This window comes from Mauremys mutica, chromosome 5, assembly GCF_020497125.1.
Source record: "Mauremys mutica isolate MM-2020 ecotype Southern chromosome 5, ASM2049712v1, whole genome shotgun sequence".
In the NCBI taxonomy this organism is placed as follows: Eukaryota; Metazoa; Chordata; order Testudines; family Geoemydidae; genus Mauremys; species Mauremys mutica.
Genome location: NC_059076.1, coordinates 50,782,643 through 50,806,678, shown reverse-complemented (window position 1 = coordinate 50,806,678; position 24,036 = coordinate 50,782,643).

Sequence of the window (24,036 nt, the reverse complement as noted above, 5' to 3'; positions counted from 1 at the left end):
TTATTTATCCTTCCAAGAAACTGCTTTTGACATGACTGTGGAATTCTGTCACATTGGCATATTACTATTTCTTTTACTCTTGCTTTTCTTTTAATCCTTTCTTCCATTTTCGTGTCCTTTCTTCTTTCTTGTCCTGTCCTTTCTTACTCACTCCCTCATTTTTCTCTTTATCTCTTTTTGATAGGTTTTGGTTTGTTTTTTTTGTTTTTTTTATAATTGCAAGCAGAAGTCCTATAAAACTTAAGAAGATTTCAGATAGATCATTACTAATATAATTACAGACTGGAGAGCATAGTGATGTTTGAATGTAAATTACAGTGAGTTTTTACAGTTCATTAGAAAGACTCAGGGATTGAATTTAGTTTAATGAAAGCTTGAGTGCTTCTTGTATTCTCAGGACATACACAGCGGAAAAGCATTAATATAGTCTTGTGGATTAAAGATGTATGTCATACTGTCCATTCATTTAAGGGAGTCCACATAGGATGCATCAAAGGCCTACCATGTGAAAGCATAATGGAGTTGAACCAAAAGAAAAAAGTATACAACACATTAATTTACAAATAAATATATGCAATCACTCTTCCAGCATATAAATACCAGCCTAGATTCTCATCTCTGATCCTGCCCCTTTGAACAGATCAGATTGTGCAAAGGATCCAGACTCTCGCTGTAACTAGCCAGCTGAGAAGTGTTACAGAGCTCTCAGCTGACGTAAAGCTTGCAGAGCCAGGTCCAGCATCAACTGCCTCCTCACCAATCCAAAGTAGGGACATGTCAGGGGAATGAGGTAGTGTGTCAGGGGTGAGGAGGGGGATGAAAGAGGGCAAGACACAGCTCTGCTCCCCTCTAACTCTCAGCTGATGTACATCCCCTTAGAAACCATACACTATTTGCATATTTTAAAACAGTGCCTGATCTCTAACTCAGAGTCCAGGCTCCAACCTGACCAGGAACATCTACATTACTATCTTTAGCCCTGTAGTGCAAGCACATGTCAGTTAACACAGGCTGTGCAACTCACTGCCACTGTAGGCATACCTTAACTCATGTCAGAACCAGTGCATTGTGGCTCACAAAATTTGGAAACTGGCTCCACGGTGCGCCTCCGCTCCCCACCTTCCTGAGCTGAGAAGTTCTCAGTTGCTGGAGAAACATATGCAGACACTCCTTTATGCCCTTTTCGTAAAAACAAACAAACAAAAAGGTTTAGGACCAGACACTATTTTGAGCTCCTACATTCAGCTCCTACTGCCATCAAGTGCAAATTCAGTACAATATATGGTTCTATATGTTTTCAGAACTGGGAATGAAATGTGAAAGAAGGCCTGCTCACAGAATGATTAGACATGTATGAATCAGGTCAGATGGGATAAGAACCTCCTTCAGCCATGATCCAAAACTCAAACTGAGTGGGATTAACTTTTTAAATTATTATGTTTAATTTCCTTTCATGTCTCTCTCTACTTCCTTGTTCCTGAAAAAAATGGAAATGGAAATGCCAAAACATGATTAGGGAGGCAAGTCAAAAAGTATAATGTATACATTAATGTTGGAAGAGGAAGTGAAACAAGTTTTCTTGTTGCATAATCTTTTGATTAAAGAAAAATAAATTTGCTTCATCTATCTTAATATCATTGCATTATGGTATACCATATTGTAGAAGCCTAAAGACCACTTCACTCTGAGAATCTCTTCTCCAGCGCTTGATAGCAAAGTGCCTCCATCTAGTGGTAAATAATTCTGTTGTCCCACAAAAGATGCACCCATTTTAGCCAGTCGTATAATATATGTCATTTTCTGAGAGCTTCAGTTAAAGTATATATTTTCCTGCCGCCATCTGAGGCAGAAGATAGTGACAAGGGTTATATTACAAGATAGTCATAGTGACAACATGATCCTCATGCTAGACAGGCTCTATGAATAGCATGCTGCTCATCATGACATTTACTTGTCTGGGCTGCCCAGATAGACTGTAGCTGGTACTTCGTTTGGTCAGACATACCAATGAGCAGGACTCTGTATAACGTCTTGCCCGATTTTAGTGGGGATGGTGCTTGTATTGGCCATGTCATTCCACAGACCTTAATATGGATACAAAGACCAGTGCACTAATAGCTATAACAGCAGCTGTAGCATCAGTTAGCATGCCCTGTTACGTATATGTTGCTTTAAGAACTTAAATGCTTCCAATAATATTGTTTCAGAATCTTCTTCTTCTATATATTTATTTTGAGAATCCTCACTCTTTATTTTACAGATGTCTGATACAATTCTCTTGTTCCTTAGTGTCTCAGCATAAATTGCAAATTCTAGTTACACTTTGGATGAAAAGGTGTAAAGCATAATATAAACTATGGTATTATTATTCACAATATCCACTCCTTTGGCCCTCAAAAATCTTGAAAATATTCCCCATAACGTCATACAGAAGCATCAATGAACAGACAGAGTCTTTTGTTTAGAAACTACTATCTTCAACCACTTGGCAGATCTCTTGGAAGCTGTTAACGTGTCTGATCAAACTGACAGTTCCTTCCTCATCTGCATTGTTCCCAAATGAGATAATACTGATTTCTAATCCTCATTGTGAGAGCTTCCAAGTGCCATTAAAAATCTGTAGTGTCAGAATATTAAGAGACAAAGCTTAGTTTCCTAATTAATGATACTGAAGATCTCAAAGTCACAATTCTTTGGCCTGAGATATGTGTGCCTCCAAATTATGTGTATATAGATCTCACACTCTTATCTCTACAATAGATCTGATTATACTCTATCTGTGACTAAAATGATTTTCCTGAAATCTTGCAGCTTTCCTTTGCTAATGGAAACCTACTTTCCTAGCTTTTGTTTTTACTAAACATCCTCTAATTACACACCACAAGTGTCTACATCAGCAAGCACCACATGTAAAAACCTACAGAAAAAGTGTGAATACTTTTCTTTCTTTGGCTTCTTCCCACTACAAGGTTTCATAGGTTAGAGACAAAAAATAACCAATCAATCAGAATTTACTCAAAATTCACCTTTGAAATTAAATTCAAATACATGAAAAGCCTTTCAGTTATAATAGTAATAAACAAAAGCCAATTTCATGGGCTTTATTTTCAAAGATTTCACATACATTGGACCCCCTTACATCTGCAGTGCTGGAAGGGCAGAAGGCAACATTGACTTCCCGTCTGAGCTTGCACTGCCTCCCACTTCTGCTATCAAACCCAAATGTAGATCTGACACTTTGGCGAGCTCACCTAACCCAGTAAGGGGTTGTGTCACCATCTGCCCTGCAACTCTGGGTGCCTTAAATTCTATGCTGCTGTGGATCACAGCCTGGACGCCAACAGCCAGCATAATGCTGCCCAGTTACTGTTTGCAGAGTGACCCCAACACCCCAGCAGTCCCTAATATCCCCCAAACTATCTCCCTGCAGTGTCCAGTCATCTCCTGAAACACTCACAGAAATAATTAAGTTTACTGCTCATTTAAAAAGGCAGAACCAGCAGCTTGTTATCTTGACTGGAGTGAACAATCACTTCAATTCAATCAAAGCACTGGGTTGGTTTAGATATGAAGTACAAATTTACTGAAAAATATGCTTTCTAATGGCTAAGACCTAATTTAACAAACTCCAACCTATGTTCAAGGTTGTTTCCTCACCAGTCTTCCTTTTCTAGCAATAGCTGACTTGTTCTTAGTCAGGATCCTTCACAGCATCTAAGGTGCTAGTTTTCCTTGTTTCAGGTGAAGGATAACTTGTGGGTTCTCTGCCCCTCTTTTTACAGTCCAGTAAACCTTTGAAAAGCATAGGTCTCAAAGTTCATTGACCTGGCTTGAAGAGGCAAGAGAGCAATCTGGTGTACAGTCTCTATCACCCATTGCAATTAAGTGATCACTTTTTCACCACTTGCTTTCCTGATGGCATTGTTTGCCTGGCATGCAAATATACTTTTGTCATTGGTATGTTCAGTTTATATGGCAGACACATTCAAGCAGGCTGAACCACATTCCTATGTCAGGAAAAAAAAACCTTATCAGCTCCCCCTTACATGATTGGTTTACCCACATTTTAGTCATAATTACAGCATATCTGTATTATACTTTGTGAGTTGACCATTGATACATCACACTAGAAAGTTAATAATTAGTGTGACAGAATGGATCCCTGTGTCCACACCCTATATACTATTGTAATAATCTTTATACAAAGTATGCCTCATGAGGTATTATCTGAAAACTCAAAGTTTGCTTGTCAGTGTCCTGGCAAAATGTGTGTGGCAACATTGCATATGAAGTTATAAGATATCAGTGCATAGTGTTATGAACACATGTTCCAAGCTGAAATCGGCAAACTGGTTTGTCTCAAACAAAGGAATGTGTGTTCTGCTTAATTTGCATTTAAGCAGTAAATAGAGTCACAAATCAGGAAAGGAAACAAACTATGCAAAAACAGGTGAGAAAAAAGCAGCAGGGAACATCTTTCCCCATAGATTTCCACAGCTGGAAATGTTTTTCAAAAGGGGGTTTGAACATATACAAAGGGCATAAACCCCAAGACACCCCTCCCCCATCTCTCTGGCCATTGCATTCATTGTACCTGAAGTGAAGAGACAAAGGAAGCCTTCACTGGATTTTGGGAGAAGGGGTCCTGACCTAAAACATTTGGTCAGTAAAAGTGCTGAAAGCATGTGGTGAAAACTTTGCTTTGAATTTAATTGGTTTGTTAAGTTAGGCATCTTTATTTTCCTTGTAACCATTTCTGACTTTCATGGCTCATTACTTGTAATCCAGTGTGTTTAAATTGAAATCTTTGGGAATTCCATTTGGGTAGCAAGTTGTGTGCATATTATTTCTAACAAACTTTATATAAATTTGCACTGCCCAGGAGAGGGCTGGATAGTATAATGCATGTATTTATGTGGGAAAATCTAAGACAGGGAGTGTGTTGAGGTCACCCTATAGGTATAAACAAGACTGGAAATAGCCAAGATGTGGTTGGCTGGCTGCAGCACACACACAGATAACTGAGAGTGAATTGCATGCTGGAGGCTTTTTGTGAGGATTCCAGGCTTGAGGCTATAGCAGCAAAACATTGTAAAGGACACACCAGATTAGAGGGCAGGTGTGACACAGCTATTTATTAGTCTGGATTGTACCCTAGTATGTCACAATCAATGAGTCTCATTAGTTTTCCAGTTACATATCATATGACACCTTTTGGGTATATTTCATTGTAGGCCAAAAGCCTAATGGGAAGAAATTGTCTCAAGTAAATTATACTCCATTTTGTTTTTGGTTTTTGTTTGTTTTACACTCCATTTTGCTAGCTTTGAATTAGTAAGAAGAAACTGTAGCCTTGAATTAGTAAGAAGAAATTGTTTTGAGTGTATTATTTGCTGATTGTTTTAATGACTGTTCTTAGAATGATAGATGTTTTATGGGTGTAATTATTGCCTTATTTACTGTTTGGTATGTGAGTGGAGAATGTATGGTAGTTAACTGAGAAAAGACAGCTGGGCTGGATGGGCAAGAAGGGAGTGAAGAAGTTGAGAGGCACCAACTTTACTATCAGAACCACTGGATGGTACATTGATGACCCAAAAGCAGAGGCATACACCCCAATAACAAGATAAAGAGTGGAACCAGAGGGACAAGATAAGAAACAGCTGCAGATACTCCCAGTAACAACCCAAATCATGCTGATTGGGAGCAACCTTGACTAGCTCATGATTAACAGCTTCGGTGTGACACAACAAGGTCCAGAGACTTGCATGGGAACTTATTACTATAAAAGAAGGGTGTATTGCCATGGGACTTTGGGTTCGTTCTGCATTAACATCGGAGCTTCGAACATGTTAGAGAGAGCCCCAGCTCCCCTCCCTTGTGTGCAGTTTCAGCTGGCCACTGGAACTGAGCGAGCAACACTAAGGACTGGTAACTATAAGATCCAGCTGCAGAACCTTTTGGTGTGTGTGTGCTTCTTATAAGCATAACATCATGAGAACAGTATTAGGTGAAGTGAATATGTCAGGCCTGACAAGAATTGCTGACACATAGTGAATAACCAATGGACCTCTGTGCCTGAGTAGGATAATAAATGTTAAGAATGAATTACAAATTTATAACATCAACAAATTCACGTGCAACTTTAACTCTGCCTCATGCTATGGTTACATTACAATCTAAACTGAAATCCTGACCCCCACTGAAATCAATGGCAACATTCCTAATGATCACAATAGGGGTCAAGATTTCACCTCCCATCTTTATTTATTGCATTACATACAGTTCATGATGAGGAAGTTAAAAAAGTGTGTGTGTGTGTCCACACTTATATTCTTCAAATTAAAAAGTTGAATTTTAATCTCACAGTTGCCAGTTGACATCAACATATTTATTAGATGAAAAATAAAAAGTTTTTAAAAACTACAATACTGAGAAGACAATTTTACACACACACTCATGTGTGTGTGTTTACTTATATGTGCTTCTGTAGGAAAGAACTGCAATTAACACCGCCACCCCCCAGATCAACCTTATGGCTGTTTCCTGGTAATTGTTGGCACTGGATTTTGATACTTGTGTTCATTAAAGAGCAAAGTAGGGCCTGGTCTACACTGGCAGTGAGGATCGATCTAAGTTATGCAACTTCAGATATGTGAATAATGTAGCTGAAGTTGAGGTACTTAGATCTACTTACCGCGGTGTCTTCACTACAGTAAGTCGATGGCTGATGCTCACCCTTTGACTCCGCCTGTGCCTCTCGCCCTGGTGGAGTACTGGAGTAAACGGGAGAGCGCTTGGCGGTCGATTTATCACCTCTAGACTAGATGGGATAAATTGACCCCCGCTGGATCAATCGCTGCTCGTCGGTCCAGCGGGTAATGCCTTAAGTAAACAAACAAACACATTTGTTCTAAAATGGCAATAAGAATGTATTTCCTTTTTACACTGCAGTGGGCAGGTCTTACAAAATGCTGATAACACAACAACTCTCATTACGGTTAATGAGAGCTATTGAATACCCAGCACTTTTAAAAATTAGGCAGGTACCTAAATATAGAGTTAGGACCCTAAAATGTAAGCTCCTATTTTTGAACATCTGGGCCATTTTTTAACTGCTAGTTTGTTCTTAAATAACAAACATTCCTACTCTAGTTTTAAACAGCTAGTGAACCCTTCATGGACACCTTCAGATTTTCACTTTAGAAATGAATATAATTTTAGGGTACAGGAGCATTAAAGGAAAATTTAAATGATACACTAAACTACCAGTGCTGCAGTTATTTAAAGCGGCAATTCTGATTCAGAAGGGTTTAGATTAAGACTATCCCTAATGCAGAAGAATAGAAACAAGAAAGATTCTCCCATTTTATGGCCATATTAGAGCTACCAGAACTTCAATCCAAGCATATGTCTAAACTTGCAAAATTACAATTTTGGTATGCAAATGTGTGGGAAAAGATATAATGATGGACATTCCTTCAAGAACAATTTATTTTGGGTAACTTAAAATGTGATGGCATTCATTCCTTCTATCTTCATAATTCTTTCTGCAATCTCAGCTTCACGGTAATAGGATCACATGTTTTAAATCCAGAAGGGTTTATTATGGCCAGCTAATATGACCTCCTGCATAACGTAGGCCATGGATTTTCACTTAGTTATTTCCATAATTTCTGGTTAATCTAGAACGAATCTTTTAGAAAGGTTGGACTGTCATTAAAAGAATCGGTAAAAATTTTTTTCAGATAATAGAGAATCCACCGCTGCACTTGGCAAGTTGTCCCTATCATTAATTACCTGCACCATAAAAAAAAATACATTTTATTTGTTATCTGAATTTGTCTATCTTCAGCTTTCAGCCATGGATCTTGTTACATATATCTTTGTCTATTAAATTAAAAGGTCTTCTGTTTTCATAAATCTTCTCCCCATATTGGTAGTTATAAATTGTGACCAACCCACCTCTTAATCTAATTAAACTTCTTCAGTCTCTCGCTATAAGGCAGACCTTGAATCATTCTCTCAGCTCATTTCTGAACCCTTTCCAATTTCCAACACCTTTTTGAAGTATGGATACCACAAATGTACACAATGCCATATACAGAAGTAATACCACCTCCCTACTCCTACTTGATATCACTTTGCTTATACATCCAAGGATTACATTACTCCTTTTAGCTACAGCATCACACTGGGAGCTCATGTTCAGCTGGATATCCACCATGATCCCCAAGCCCTTTTCAGAGTCATTTATTCCAGTGTGACCTACATTCTTTGGTCCTAGATAATACGACTTGCATTTGTCTAAATTACAACACATATTGTTCAAATAAACTCACCTTACCAAGCAATTCATATCGTCCTCTATAGCTGACCCATCATTAATTACCACTTCAAGTTTTGTATCAACTGCAAAAGACTTTATATATTTTTTCCAGATCATTGATAAACATATTAAATAGCATTGGGCCAAGAACATATCCTTGCAAAATTCCACTAGAAAATCTTGATTGGATGATGAGTCTCCATATATAATTATTTTTGAGTGCCATTAATTAGCCAATTTTTAATTCCATCTAATATGTGCCTCATAGATTTTGGATAGTGCATATCTTTCCATTCAAATGCTGCACCATACTAAGTCAAATGCCTTACAGAAGTCAATGTATATTGACCTTTATAAAACACATTTGTAATCTCAACAAAATATACCAAATATCAGATTTGTTTGACAAGACGTTTTCCACAAAGTTATATTGATTGGTATTAATTCTACTGCCATCTTTTATTTTTTTACTGGTTATCTGTCTTTCCATGTTTTTGTTGAGAGCAGCATGAGGCTAACTGGCTTACAGTTACCCAGTTTATCCCATTACATTTTTTAAAAAAATTGGCACATTACTAGTTTTTTTTTCAGTTTTCCAGTATTCCAAGGTTTATTAAAAATAATGTCAGTTGTTTTCAGAGAGCTCTTCAGCCAATATTTTAAAAACTCTCTATATTTTTTTATGTCTGATATAATTTTCAATAATGAATTGAGAGGACACCAGATTAGTTCAGAATGTAGGTAACTTTGAGACTAAAATGAGTGATGTCCCCTTATCTCTTGAGAGAGATGGTTCCAGATCAGGAAATTGCAAGGACTGCACTGCTGATATTCTAATGAATGAAGGAATAGGAAGAAAGGGTAATTATGGTTCTCTTTCCCTACATACTTCTCAGTGGAATTGGCTGGCCCTACCAGGGAGGCAGAGAAAATAAGCTGCACCCTGAATAGGCCTGTTATTAATTATTACCATCCCAGTATAACCAGGGGATCTCCAGAAGGCATTGTGTTTTCTGGGGATCCTTCTTGTATGGGGTTGCTATGCACTGGTCCTTACTCAGGGGTATTCATAAAATATGTAGCCCAGAACGGGCTGTGTTTTTGCTTTTTAAAAAAATAAAATAAAACTCTGAGTGAATTTGTGTGTTCAGTTTATAAAGCCGTAAAGATAGGAATTCATAATTGAAAAGTTAGCAGATCCATTTATTATAGGGGAGAAAATAATGCCACAGAGAGATGTAAATATAGCCTAATTGTTATTTTTTTTATTTCATTTTTTAAACAGTTAGCTGGCATAATGGCAGATATGGGATACAGGTTCTACTGTAAGCAAGAAGACTTACAATCAAGCATTGTTTAAAACTTACAGTTTTGCCTTTCTTGGTTAAAATAACACTCATGGAGTTTACATGGAAACATGTTTATAAGAAAGAAAAGGAAAACACAATAAGTATGAATGTCATAAAACAAAGTAGCACAAGAAATGAGTGTATTTTACCATTAACATTTTGAAAATACCTTACACAGCACCATATAATTGAATTGTGATTTGTTAGTCTTGTAAACTCTCTCTAGAAAGGAATGTCTTGCCAATCAAGGACTGTTCCATTCAGTTTATTTTTGGTAGCAGGCAAACTTTAGTCAGTTAAATGAGACATTTCAGAACTCTGATTTCTCAGGGATATTGGATCAAATTCACCCACAGGAGATTTAAACATAAAAACCTATTTATATGCAAATTCCTCAGTATTTCATGTAAACTGGCTTTTATCTATTGACAATTCTATTCTGTTAGTCATCATGTAGATACAATATCTTTAGTAATACTAAAATGTATGAAACAAATATAATCAGTACAGCTCTGAAGTGTTATAACAGATCCTGGACTTTCTCAGGGTATTCTGTCCAAGTCCTGTGAATTCTTGAAATGAAGAGCTGTAAAGTTGTATTTCATAAAGGACCTGGAAAAAAGTCCTCAAAAAAGGCTCTTCTGAGCTACTTCTAATCTTAATTGCAGAGATACGTGGTACTGGAAAAATGAAGAAATTGTCCATAAGCCACATTATCAAAGAAAATGAAATGTAGTTTTTACCACAACAATCAAATCCTCCAGTATTTTTCAAGATTACTCTGGCAAAATTCTCACTGAAGCCAATGGTGCACATACAAGAACCTATTGTCTGTGTTGCAATCTTTTCTGCTTTTTGCTATAGGTGAACTTTCAGGAGGGGACAGAGTGTTTTGCTGTTAGAATATCTCTAGCTGTAGTCAGGGAGTGGCTGCTTTTACTCACCATTTCTTCTTCTGCTTGACCTCTTGGTTAGGTAGTTTCTGATCATACAATTTGGAATTTAGGAGGATGTAAGACTTCTTAGGGTGCAGTCCCTGGTGGTGATTTTCTACTCACCTTGACATGTTAACAGAGGTTTTTATTTCCATCTGGAAGAAAAAGTGATCTGACTCGAATAAAAGCGTGATTCCACCATGTCTTTTATCCACACCCACTCTAAAGGTCCAATCTATGGAATGACTGACTGTATATTTGTATGTGTGGATTCAGTGACATTTCAGAAACATAAGGTGGAGAATTTGCCTAGTGTGACGAGTTAGATCACTGAACCCCCCCTTGGAGCTGCCACCCGATGTGTCAAGACTACCTCTGCTCCTGTTTTCCCTGCCAGCTCAGGACTCCAGCACCCTGTCTTGCTGAGCCAGACACTCCCGTCTGCTCCAACAAAGACCCAGGGTCTGAATTACCTGCCCCAAAGCTGCAGATTTACCTGAAAACAGCTCACAGAAGTGTGCTTGTCTTTAGCACTCAGATGCCCAACTCCCAATGGGGTCTAAACCCAAATAAATCCATTTTATCCTGCATAAAGCTTATGCTGGATAAACTTATTAATTGTTCGCCCTCTATACACTGGTAGAGAGATATGCACAGTTGTTTGTTCCCCCAGGTATTAATACATACTCTGAGTTAATTAATAAGTAAAAAGTGATTTTATTAAATACAGAAAGTAGGATTTAAGTGGTTCCAAGTAGTAACAGACAGAACAAAGTAAATCACCAAGCAAAATAAAATAAAATGCTCAAATCTATGTCTAATCAAACTGAATACAGATAATCTAACCCTCAGAGATGCTTCAGTAAGTTTTTTCCTCAGACTGGACACCTGCCAGACCTGGGCACAATTCTTTCCCCTGGTACTGCTCTTGTTCCAGCTCAGGTGGTAGCTAGGAGATTCTTCATTATGGCTTTTCCCTCTCTTTGTTCTCTTCCACTCCTTTATATATCTTTTGCATAAGGCGGGAATCCTTTTGTCTCTCTGTGATTTCCCACCTGCGCCTTCTCAATGGAAAGACACCAGGTTAAAGATGGATTCCAGTTCAGGTGACATGATCACATGTCACTGCAAGACTGCATTACCCACTTGCCAGCACACAGGTAAAACACAGCCATTTGTAGACAATGGTCCTAGTTAATGTGAGTCATCAAGATTCCAAACCACCATTAATGGCCCACACTTTACAATAGGCCCTCAGATTTATATTTCATATTTCTAGATTCAGATACAAGAGTGGTACATTTAGATACAAGAGTGGTACATGTATACAAATAGGATAATTACACTCATTAGATTATAAGCTTTGTAATGATACCTTACAAGAGACCTTTTGCATGAAGCATATCTCAGTTACATTATATTCACGTATTATTAAACTTTCATACAACCATATAGACTTCACAACGTCACACCTAGATTTTGGGCTATCATATTGGCGATGTCACCCCCAGTGATGCTGAATTCTCCAAAGATGATGAGTTCGGTGAGCTTCATCACCATGTCAGACAGCATGTCTTCTGGAAACATTTGGGATTTAAAATTTAATAGATTAGCAGAATATCCAAATCAGTCTCTTGATCACAAATTAAGTGAATGCACTGGATGGATTTTTATTCAAGTGAGCTTTTTTTTGCATCAAGCCTGGAGGAAAATAGAATGGCTGTTTCACTTCCAGAATTGATTTTATAGAGTTTAGCTGCATATTGAATAGAGTATCATATGGGCTGAGGTAAGGAAACTCTAGTCCAGCAACCAACAAATCAGATAACTCATCAGCAATAAAAGCATAGGATTCAAGAACCCTAGATACTGTCTTGATCAGTGTGAGGTCATGTTCTTTTGACTGTTTGAGCCCATTTGAAGTAGCTGTTAGTGACATCCAATTAAGTAAGCAATTTATCATTTATTTATTTTTTGTTCCAGGCTGGTGGTTTTTTGGATTATTTCTTCCTACAATACTGAGCTCAATATCAGCCCATTAGAAATAATAATAATGATTAATAATACACTACAGAATGGAAGTAATTAGGGATCTGAAACTATCTTTTAGTAAGTGAACATCTAACATAATTTTACATAATTTGGTTTGTAATGCTAAATAGTACATAAAATACTTTAGTTGTGTTAGTATGAGTAGTAATTCCAATTGCAACACTGCAGAGATAAATAAATATGATCTCAAAATATTTTCTGAAATAAATGTTGATAGATTTCTTTTCTGGCTCCTCTTGGCTTTCAATAGCTTTGCGGAATCAGGCATTCAGAAAGTGAGGCTTGTGAGGAAATAGAGTAGTTAGAACTATTAGAGTTTTCTCAGTAATTCAATGGATATAATTAGCAGTAGACCAATTACTAACCAAGTGAATACAGATGGTTGTCTTCTCTCTCTCGAGAAATGTGACACAAATGAGACTAAGCATTCATAGTGTGTGTTCCAGTATTCAGGACCTCATTTTTGATGGGTACATATTTCCTGTTGTACTAAAGCAGAATAGGAATTATCAGCAGTACACTTCTTATTTCCTTTCTCTGACTGTCCCAGTCCCTTTACATATATCTATGATATGTTTAATTACCTTGTAATATTTTGCCAAAGCATAAACTTATTACATAATGTAGATAGCAACCATATTAATTATGGTTCAATTATATTTTCCTATCTTACAGTCTCAAATATCATTAATAACCATCTTTGATAGTGTGTAACTGGACAGCAAAGCACTAAAGAGCAGTTCTGGGCTCAGGAGGCCCCACCACTCTGCTCTTGCAAAGCATGCTCCAATTGGTAGCAGGGGTTAAGAAGAAGCTGGCCAGGTCAGTTGGGGATGGACAGAGCAGGGAGAAGGAATTGCTCTGTCAGGAGTCTACCCTCACTTGAAACTGGGCGGTTTCAAAGTGAGGACCCGCATGTATTCCCCCACCCTAAAATCCTAGGGTAGGTCTCCCCTTCGGCTGCCATCACCCGGTCAATTCCGTGGGCCGGGACACCCCTGTTTCCCCCCTTGGGAACACAGATCAATTCACAGAGGAGGAACCTCCCCCCCCCTCTTCCCTCTCTCCAGCCTGCTCTGGAGACAGAGTTGCCTGGATTCAAACGCCTTGAATCTCTACACACACAGGGAAGCAGCCCACTTCCCCCTCCCCTTCCCCTGAATTTCCCCAAGGGAAGGAATTAACCAAGTCCAAAGAAAAGAAAAGAATTTATTAAGAGAACAAAAAGAAAGTACAGAATCTCTATGAGCCCAAGCTGGACACTCATAGGGTATAACCTTATCAATCTCTGGAGAGAATCCCCTCTCCCCCTTTTCTCAGTAAAAGCAATATCAGCAAACAGGAATAAAGCATTTCCTTTAGCAAACACACAATTGCAAATATAGAAATCAACCCATAAGACTAATTCGCCTTTCTAATTAATACTCACTATTAATTAGTAGAACTACTCCAGGAGAACTTGGAGGCATGACTGTCTTCTGTTAGATCCAAAACCAGTTCTCACGAAGACAAAGGCTTCCCTCCACAGAGATTTGAAATTATCTCATCTCTGATTGGTCCTTTGGTCAGGTGGTCACCAGGTACTACATGTTAACCCTTTACAGGTAAAACAGACTTTAACCCTTAACTATCTGTTTATGACACGCCCCCCAAATCGCCAACAGTGGGAACTACTGGTGGTGATTTCCTCCTAGCACTGTAACATAAACAGGTAAACAAAACACATGCACTATTACATATACTACTAAGTATGTAAACAACAAGATATTTGACACTGAAGAACACTTTGTATGCATTTGAGCGGACATACTTGGCATTGTCCTTGCCCATCCCCTCCCAGTGGAAGGAATGTTTTTAACCTGTTTTTGCTTTGTTGACCCCAGAATGCCCACTGGGATGTCAGGACCCAAGCTTAAGAGCTTGTCCCAGTACTTAGTTGGAACTACCAACTGTCTTTGAGGATGCTGGCCTTCCTGGTGTCCACCAGAAAGAATGTCCTTATATAAAAGTCCTTGTTTTACAACAAACTGGAATTGGGTAGAAGAGCTGAGAGGCGGTGGGTTGCTTTGTGCCGCCGCCCAAAGCTTTCTTAAGGCTGTCATCGGCTTCCTGCTCAGTGTGGAACTGTTCCCTTGAGGCGGGAGACACCAGTTCCTCTGGGAGCGATGTAGGTGATGAGGTTGTTTTCATTGACTGTGGACCGCTCTCCGCTGGTGCACAAGGTGATATTTCAGGCTCTGGCTGAGCCTCTTGGGTAGAGTTGTCTGCTGCTTTTGCCAGTTTAGGCCCGTTGGCACCCCCTGGCGGTGGAGTTGCAAGCGCTGGCGTCAGTGCTGGCGCTGGTTCTGCCGCTGGTTGCTTTTCCAGTTCCGGTCCTGGGACTGGATGTACTATGGCTGCTGTAGTTGTTGGCATGGGATCCGGTTCCACCACCTCTGTCTGGGTCTGTGGTAACACAGACAGGGTCCTGGTGGATGGCTCAGGAACAGGGATGGGAGTGCCTGCTTGTTTGGCCTGGCCGCGGGTGACCACTCCCCCCCCTCTTGGCCAGCTGCACATGGTTGGCCAAGTCTTCCCCCAATAGCATGGGGATGGAATAATTGTCATAGACAGCAAAAGTCCACTTTCCTGACCAGTCCTTGTACTGGTCTTCAGGGATGCTGTACCCATGGCAGGTCCTTTTAACCTTTTTGAAGAAGGCCTTAGTGTGCTCACCTGCCATGTAGGTGGGAAATTTCTTGGGATGGGGAACTGTGCCTTCTGGTGCTGGCCACACCCCTCTGCAGTCAGTGAATTTTATGTGTGGCTTGCTGGTGTTGCTTTTTGGTGCTGGCCACACCCCTTTGCAGTCAGGGAATTGGTTTCCCCAATTCCTAACCCTCTCTATTCCCGAGAGACTGAATAGAAAAGAAACAAAACCTTTTCATTTGCAAATGTGTAGTTGCTGTTTGCTGATATACTGAGAAGACCCAAAAAAACTGGTTTGTCCTGTTTCTAGCACTTGCTAAGTACCTCACAGTGGGGGTCCTTTCTAACAAGCCTCCTAGAAAAACTTGCACCTCTTTCCTAGCTGTTTTTAAGCAGACAGAAAGAAAAAAAAGGAGAAAAAAGAAAAGAAGAAGGAAAAAAATCCTTTTCTAACACAGCCTGTTAGAAACCTTATGCCTCAGCTAAACCCAGCTGAAAATCTGTTTCCAAAAAAACAATCTTCCTAATAAGCCCAGCTGAGCGGCTGGTGCTACTTAGTACCTGCAGAAAAGTGTAGTAAATCCTCTCAGAGATTTGTATTCCCTGGCTCCAGAGGATTTGAAAAGACACAGGGAAAAAAAATCTGGCTGGAGGGTTTCTGTCTCCCCCCCCCAAACCTGTTTTCCCTGTTGGATGGGAATGTACTTTGTCGAGCACTTCCCCCCACCTTAGGAATCCTGAGTGATACCTGATATCACAAAGGAAGGACACACCTCTAGGGAAGAGTTTTTCCTCAGCATAGCCAGCAGAGAAAAAAAAACTCCTCCCTGAAAACTGCTTCAAGAAAGAAAATCTGTTTCCCAACAAAGCCTGCTGGAAACTTAATTCCCTCCAGCCAACCTGGCTGAAACTGTAAACTCCCTCTTCTGTCAGGTTGCTTTCCTGCTCTAGAAGAAGAGAATAGCTCCCTTCAGCGTAGCCTAGCTGAAAAAAACTCCTTGTAAGAATGGGTTCGAAACTCCGCTGCCACCATGTCAGGAGTCTACCCTCACTTGAAACTGGGCGGTTTCAAAGTGAGGACCCGCATGTATTCCCCCACCCTAAAATCCTAGGGTAGGTCTCCCCTTCGGCTGCCACCACCCGGTCAATTCCGTGGGCCGGGACACCCCTGTTTCCCCCCTTGGGAACACAGATCAATTCACAGAGGAGGAACCTCCCCCCCCCCTTCCCTCTCTCCAGCCTGCTCTGGAGACAGAGTTGCCTGGATTCAAACGCCTTGAATCTCTACACACACAGGGAAGCAGCCCACTTCCCCCTCCCCTTCCCCTGAATTTCCCCAAGGGAAGGAATTAACCAAGTCCAAAGAAAAGAAAAGAATTTATTAAGAGAACAAAAAGAAAGTACAGAATCTCTATGAGCCCAAGCTGGACACTCATAGGGTATAACCTTATCAATCTCTGGAGAGAATCCCCTCTCCCCCTTTTCTCAGTAAAAGCAATATCAGCAAACAGGAATAAAGCATTTCCTTTAGCAAACACACAATTGCAAATATAGAAATCAACCCATAAGACTAATTCGCCTTTCTAATTAATACTCACTATTAATTAGTAGAACTACTCCAGGAGAACTTGGAGGCATGACTGTCTTCTGTTAGATCCAAAACCAGTTCTCACGAAGACAAAGGCTTCCCTCCACAGAGATTTGAAATTATCTCATCTCTGATTGGTCCTTTGGTCAGGTGGTCACCAGGTACTACATGTTAACCCTTTACAGGTAAAACAGACTTTAACCCTTAACTATCTGTTTATGACACTCTGGGAGCTCCAGAGGAGGGCATAGCCAAATCCAGACTGGGAAAAGGAATGTCAGTGAGTGGCAGTCCTTGTGGGCCAGAGCGGGGTATGCAACCTGTGAGATAGAATTTACAGGGACAAATTAGGTAGCATGCTGCAGTTGGTCCCTATAAGGGAAAAGGGAGATAGGAAATGACTCAGGAAGGCTGACTTCATGTGCTCCAGGATGGAAGATGTTGGACAGGCCTCACAGGGCCCTGAATTAGAACCCGGTGAAGCAGGAGGGCACAGGTTCCCCTACACCTCCTACTGCAACCATGAGTTGGGGTAACTATCGGCAACTGCAACCATTAGGCAGGGTGACAACTAGGTGCTGATTAGGCCGCAGCTAGAGTACTGGGACCAGTTTTGGTCACCAATGTGTAGAAAGGATGTAGAGAACCTGGAAAGGATCCAGAAGTGCAACAATGATGATCAAAGGAATGGAATGAAAGCCACATGAGCAAAGACTGAGGGAACTGGGTATGTTTAGTTTGGAAAAGATGAGATTAAGGGGACATGGTAGGGGTCTTCAAATACTTGAAAGGCTGCCATAAAAAAAGATGGAGAAAAGTTGTTCTCCTTTGAACACGTTTCCTCTTGCCCTGCCCCCTGTGGCAAACTTCAGCATAGCAGATTTAGATTAAAGCATCAGGAGAATTTCCTACCTATAAGAACAGTAGGACAATGGAACAAACTGCCTAGGGAAGTTGTGGAAGGTCTTTCACTGGAGGTTTTCAAAAAGAGGCTGGATAGCCATCTGTCTTGGATGATTTAGACACAACAAATTCCACATCTTGGCTAAATGACTAAATGACACTAAATGACCCTTGTAGTCCCTTCTAACCTTATGATTTTATGATCTTTTTACTGTTGTTGTTGTTGTCGTTGTAGCTGGGAGTCTTTTATTTGTTGAAACCCATTTAATACACTACTTAAAATTGATGAACTCACTCTTTTCAACAACTGTAAGTTACACATGACTATAGTGTATGTACCTGTTTCTCTTTCAGGTATCCATTACTCAGAAGTATAACTGGCTGAACTATTCACAGCAAACAATGTATTTAATGAATGCATATTTTGTTTGTTTGTTTTCAAATTGGATGAAAACAGTATTCACTTTTTACTAATTGGTTCGGTATTCACAATTGTTTGACACTTTAATGAACAAACATAAACATATGAATTTTTCATGCACTGTGTGTTGTATTCAAGTCATTTCCTATTCTAACTGTATGATTTGTCATTTAAGATACTGCCTACTGTACCTCCTGACTGATTGGATGATTGTAACATTTATAGTTTTCAGTTCAGACATATGTTGTTGTGCAAATATACAAACTGAAATATGAACATGCATATTCATATAGTAATATTCTAGTCTGACATTGAAGTTTTCTGAAACATTCATTGAACAAAAACTTGTATGTCCAAATGTTTACTAACAGCAAACAAAATTAATATAAGAACATAAGAACGGCCGTACTGGGTCAGACCACCAACAGTGGCCAATGCCAGGTGCCCCGGAGGGAGTGAACCTAACAGGCAATGATCATCCATCTCCATCCTCAGACAAACAGAGGCTAGGGACACCATTCTTTACCTATCCTGGCTAATAGCCATTTATGGACTTTACCACCATGAATTTATCCAGTTCTCTTTTAAACACTGTTATAGTCCTATCCTTCACAACCTCCTCAGGTAAGGAGTTCCACAAGTTTACTGTCGCTGCGTGAAGAAGAACTTCCTTTTATTTGTTTTAAACATGCTGCCTATTAATTTCATTTGGTGACCCCTAGTTCTTGTATTATGGGAATAAGTAAATAACTTTTCCTTATCCACTTTCTCAACATCACTCATGATTTTATATACTTCTATCATATCTCCCCTTAGTCTCCTCTTTTCCAAGCTGAAGAGACCTAGCCTCTTTAATCTTTCCTCGTATGGGACCCTCTCCAAACCCCTAATCATTTTAGTTGCCCTTTTCTGAACCTTTTCTAGTGCTAGAATATCTTTTTTGAGGTAAGGAGACCACATCTGTACATAGTATTCGAGATGTGGGCGTACCATGGATTTATATAAGGGCAATAATATATTCTCAGTCTTATTCTCTATCCCCTTTTTAATGATTCCTAATATCCTGTTTGCTTTTTTGACTGCCTCTGCACACTGCGTGGACATCTTCAGAGAACTATCCACGATGACTCCAAGATCTTTTTCCTGACTCATTGTAGCTAAATTAGCCCCCATCATATTGTATGTATAGTTGGGGTTATTTTTTCCAATGTGCGTTACTTTACATTTATCCACATTAAATCTCATTTGCCATTTTGTTACCCAATCACTTAGTTTTGTGAGATCTCTTTGAAGTTCTTCACAATCTGCTTTGGTCTTAACTCTCTTGAGTAGTTTAGTACCATCTGCAAACTTTGCCACCTCACTATTTACCCCTTTCTCCAGATAATTTATGAATAAATTGAATAGGATTGGTCCGAGGACTGACCCTTGGGGAACACCACTAGTTACCCCTCTCCATTCTGAGAATTTACCATTAATTCCTACCCTTTGTTCCCTGTCTTTTAACCAGTTCTCAATCCATGAAAGGACCTTCTCTTTTACCCCATGACAGATTAATTTACGTAAGAGCCTTTGGTGAGGGACCTTGTCAAAGGCTTTCTGGAAATCTAAGTACACTATGTCCACTGGACCCCCCTTGTCCACATGTTTGTTGACCCCTTCAAAGAACTCTAATAGATTAGTAAGACACGATTTCTGTTTACAGAAACCATGTTGACTATTGCTCAACAGTTTATGTTTTTCTATGTGTCTGACAATTTTATTCTTAACTATTGTTTCGACTAATTTGCCCAGTACCGACATTAGACTTACCGGTCTGTAATTGCTGGGATCACCTCTAGAGCCCTTTTTAAATATCGGCGTTACATTAGCTAACTTCCAGTCATTGGGTACCAAAGCCGATTTAAAGGACAGGTTACAAACCTTAGTTAATAGTTCCGCAACTTCACATTTGAGTTCTTTCAGAACTCTTGGGTGAATGCCATCGGGTCCCGGTGACTTGTTAATGTTGAGTTCATCAATTAATTCCAAAACCTCCTCTAGTGACACTTCAGTCTGTGACAGTTCCTCAGATTTGTCACCTACAAAAGCCAGCTCAGGTTTGGGAATCTCCCTAACATCCTCAGCCGTGAAGACTGAAGCAAAGAATCCATTTAGTTTCTCCACAATGACTTCATCGTCTTTAAGCGCTCCTTTTGTAGTTTGATCGTCAAGGGGACCCACGGGTTGTTTAGCAGGCTTCCTGCTTCTGATGCACTTAAAAAACATTTTGTTATTATCTTTGGAGTTTTTGGCTAGCCGTTCTTCAAACTCCTCTTTGGCTTTTCTTATTATACTCTTGCACTTAATTTGGCAGTGTCTATGCTCCTTTCTATTTGTCTCACTAGGATTTGACTTCCACTTTTTAAAGGAAGTCTTTTCATCTCTCACTGCTTCTTTTACATGGTTGTTCAGCCACGGTGGCTCTTTTTTAGTTCTTTTACTGTGTTTCTTAATTTGGGGTATACATTGCAGTTGGGCCTCTATTATGGTGTCTTTAAAAAGCGCCCATGCAGCTTGCAGGGATTTCAGTTTAGTCACTGTACCTTTTAACTTTTGTTTAACTAACCCCCTCATGTTTGTATAGTTCCCCCTTTTGAAATTAAATGCCACAGTGTTAGGCTGTTGAGATGTTCTTCCCACCACAGGGATGTTAAATGTTATTATATTATGGTCACTATTTGCAAGTGGTCCTGCTATAGTTACCTCTTGGACCAGCTCCTGCGCTCCACTCAGGATTAAATCTAGAGTTGCCTCTCCTCTTGTGGGTTCCCGTACCAGCTGCTCCATGAAGCAGTCATTTAAAGTATCGAGAAATGTTATCGTTGCATTTCGTCCTGAAGTGAAATGTTCCCAGTCAATATAGGGATAATTGAAATCCCCCACTATTATTGGGTTCTTAATTTTGATAGCCTCTCTAATTTCCCTTAGCATTTCATCATCACTATTACTGTCCTGGTCAGGTGGTCGATAATAGATCCCTAATGTTATATTTTTACTGGAGCATGAAATTTCTATCCATAGAGATTCTATGGAACATGTGGATTCGCTTAAGATTTTTACTTCATTCGAATCTACAATTTCTTTCACATATAGTGCCACTCCTCCCCCTGCATGACCTGTTCTGTCCTTCCGATATATTTTGTACCCCGGAATGATTGTGTCCCATTGATTGCTCTCAGTCCACCAGGTTTCTGTGATGCCTATTATATCAATATCCTCCTTTATCACAAGGCACTCTAGTTCACCCATCTTATTATTTAGACTTCTAGCATTTGTGTACAAGCACTTTAAAAACGTATCCCTGTTTATTTGTCTGCCCTTTTCTGATGTGCCAGATTCTTTTTTATGTGACTGTTTATCATCTGATCTGGCCCTTACATTATCCTCTTCCATCCTCTGCTCCTGACTATAACTTGGAGATTCTCTATCATCAGACTCTCCCCTAAGAGAAGTCTGTGTCCGATCCACATGCTCCTCTACAGCAGTCGGCTTTCCCCCATCTCCTAATTTAAAAACTGCTCTACAACCTTTTTAATGTTTAGTGCCAGCAGTCTGGTTCCACTCTGGTTTAGGTGGAGCCCATCTCTCCTGTATAGGCTCCCCCCATCCCAAAAGTTTCCCCAGTTCCTAATGAACGTAACCCCTTCCTCTCATCCACGCATTGAGACTCTGAAGCTCTGCCTGCCTACCTGGCCCTGTGTGTGGAACTGGGAGCATTTCTGAGAATGCCACCATAGAGGTCCTGGATTTCAGTCTCTTCCCTAGCAGCCTAAATTTGGCTTCCAGGACATCTCTCCTACCCTTCCCTATGTCATTGGTACCACGACCACCAGCTCCTCCCCAGCACTACACATAAGTCTGTCTAGATGCCTCGAGAGATCCACAACCTTCGCACCAGGCAGGTTCTCCCGGTCATCACAAACCCAGCTATCTACGTTTCTAATGATCGAATCTCCCATTACTAACACCTGCCTTTTCCTAGAAACTGGAGTTCCCTCCTGCGGGGAGGTAACCTCAGTGCGAGAGGCAACCCCAGCACCATATGGAAGGAGGGTCCCAACTATGGGAAGGTTTCCCTCTGCTCCCATTGACTGCTCTGCTTCCCTGGGCTTTTCTTCCTCCTCAACAGTGCAGGGGCTGTCTGACCGGAGGTGGGACAATTCTACAGTATCCCGGAAAGCCTCATCAACATACCTCTCTGCCTCCCTTAGCTCCTCCAGTTCTGCCACCCTGGCCTCCAAAGACCGTACATGGTCTCTGAGGGCCAGGAGTTCCTTGCACCGACTGCACACATATGCCACCCGCCCACAGGGCAGGTAATCATACATGCTACACTCAGTGCAATAAACTGGATAGACCCCACTCTATATGTAATCAGATTAGCTGGATTTATTTACACACATAATCCTGAACCCTTTGGCAACATCTGACCACATCTTCTCAGAGGAAGCACTTGCTAACTGTTCAAGACAACCAGCATTAAATTACTTTCTATGATATTTCTTTTCTAAGCCCAAATCCTGCTTACCTTGCTCAAGTGAATAGTTCCACTTACTTCAATTACTTTTTCCAATTGAATTCTGATGAGATTTTAGCAGCTATTATTGTATATAGAAAAATGCTAAAACTAGAAATTAATACCTTCTACCACCTGTAAACAGCTTGGGTGTCCAGATTTCAAATGGCATAAAGCCATTACTCTCTAATAACTCACTCACTCTCTAATATCTCACTTAATAACTAATGAGTTACCAGCAGCTAAAATAATTGAGAATGGAGGGGTTTGGGAGAGAGCAGGGGAAGAGAGTGAAATGATTTTAAGGTTGATTGTAGCTAATCATTGATTTCTTGGTTGGAAGTACAGGTTACAAGACACTAAATAAATAGTGGGGTAAGTCTTCAATTTGGCCAAAGCTGAATGGTCATACACATTGTTTAACTCTTCTTTATAGTTATAAAATAGGTAGCAATTTGGAGGTAATGACATTTCATGGTTTATTGTAAAATTAATTGAAAGTTTAAAACACACAATCTATATCTCTACATTTAGTACACACATACAATTTTGTCTTAATATTTATTGTTTAATATTGTTTACTCAGATCAATTTTGATAAAAATAATAAAATACCATAAAAAGAGAGAGGACAGATTCTGCTCTCAATTACATCAGTGAGTCTCAGGAGTGACTTCATGAAATGTGAAACTGTTACTCTGGAAAAAATGACAGCAGAATAGGCCCATGTTTTCTTTTACATTAGAAATGTACATTTCAGAATTATTGTTATCGAACTAAACATAGAATTCCTTTAAATAATCAGACTTGGTAAGTGTACAAGCTTATCTGCTGTTCTCAGATGTAATTACAATATATTTCTGATCTCCATTAAGTCTATAAACAGAATACTTCTCTTAATTCTTGACTCTTGGGATACAAATGAAAATCAGAGATTAAATGAAGTCAAAAACTAATCAGTAGCACAATATAATACAAACTAAAACACAGACAACAGCCACAATTATTTCGTATTCGGACTTCACTTTGTATTGTGTTCAAACACTAATCCTTCCATTTACTTTAAAAGATTAATATAACAAAAGGGTGACTAATTGTAAAAGGGGCACAATAGGGTTCAGATTGGTGCTCTTTTGTATTAGAGAAAAATAGTATGTTTGAGGTGGAGAAATTAAATTTTCTGGAAGAGGTCAGCTTGGGAATCAAATGAATCC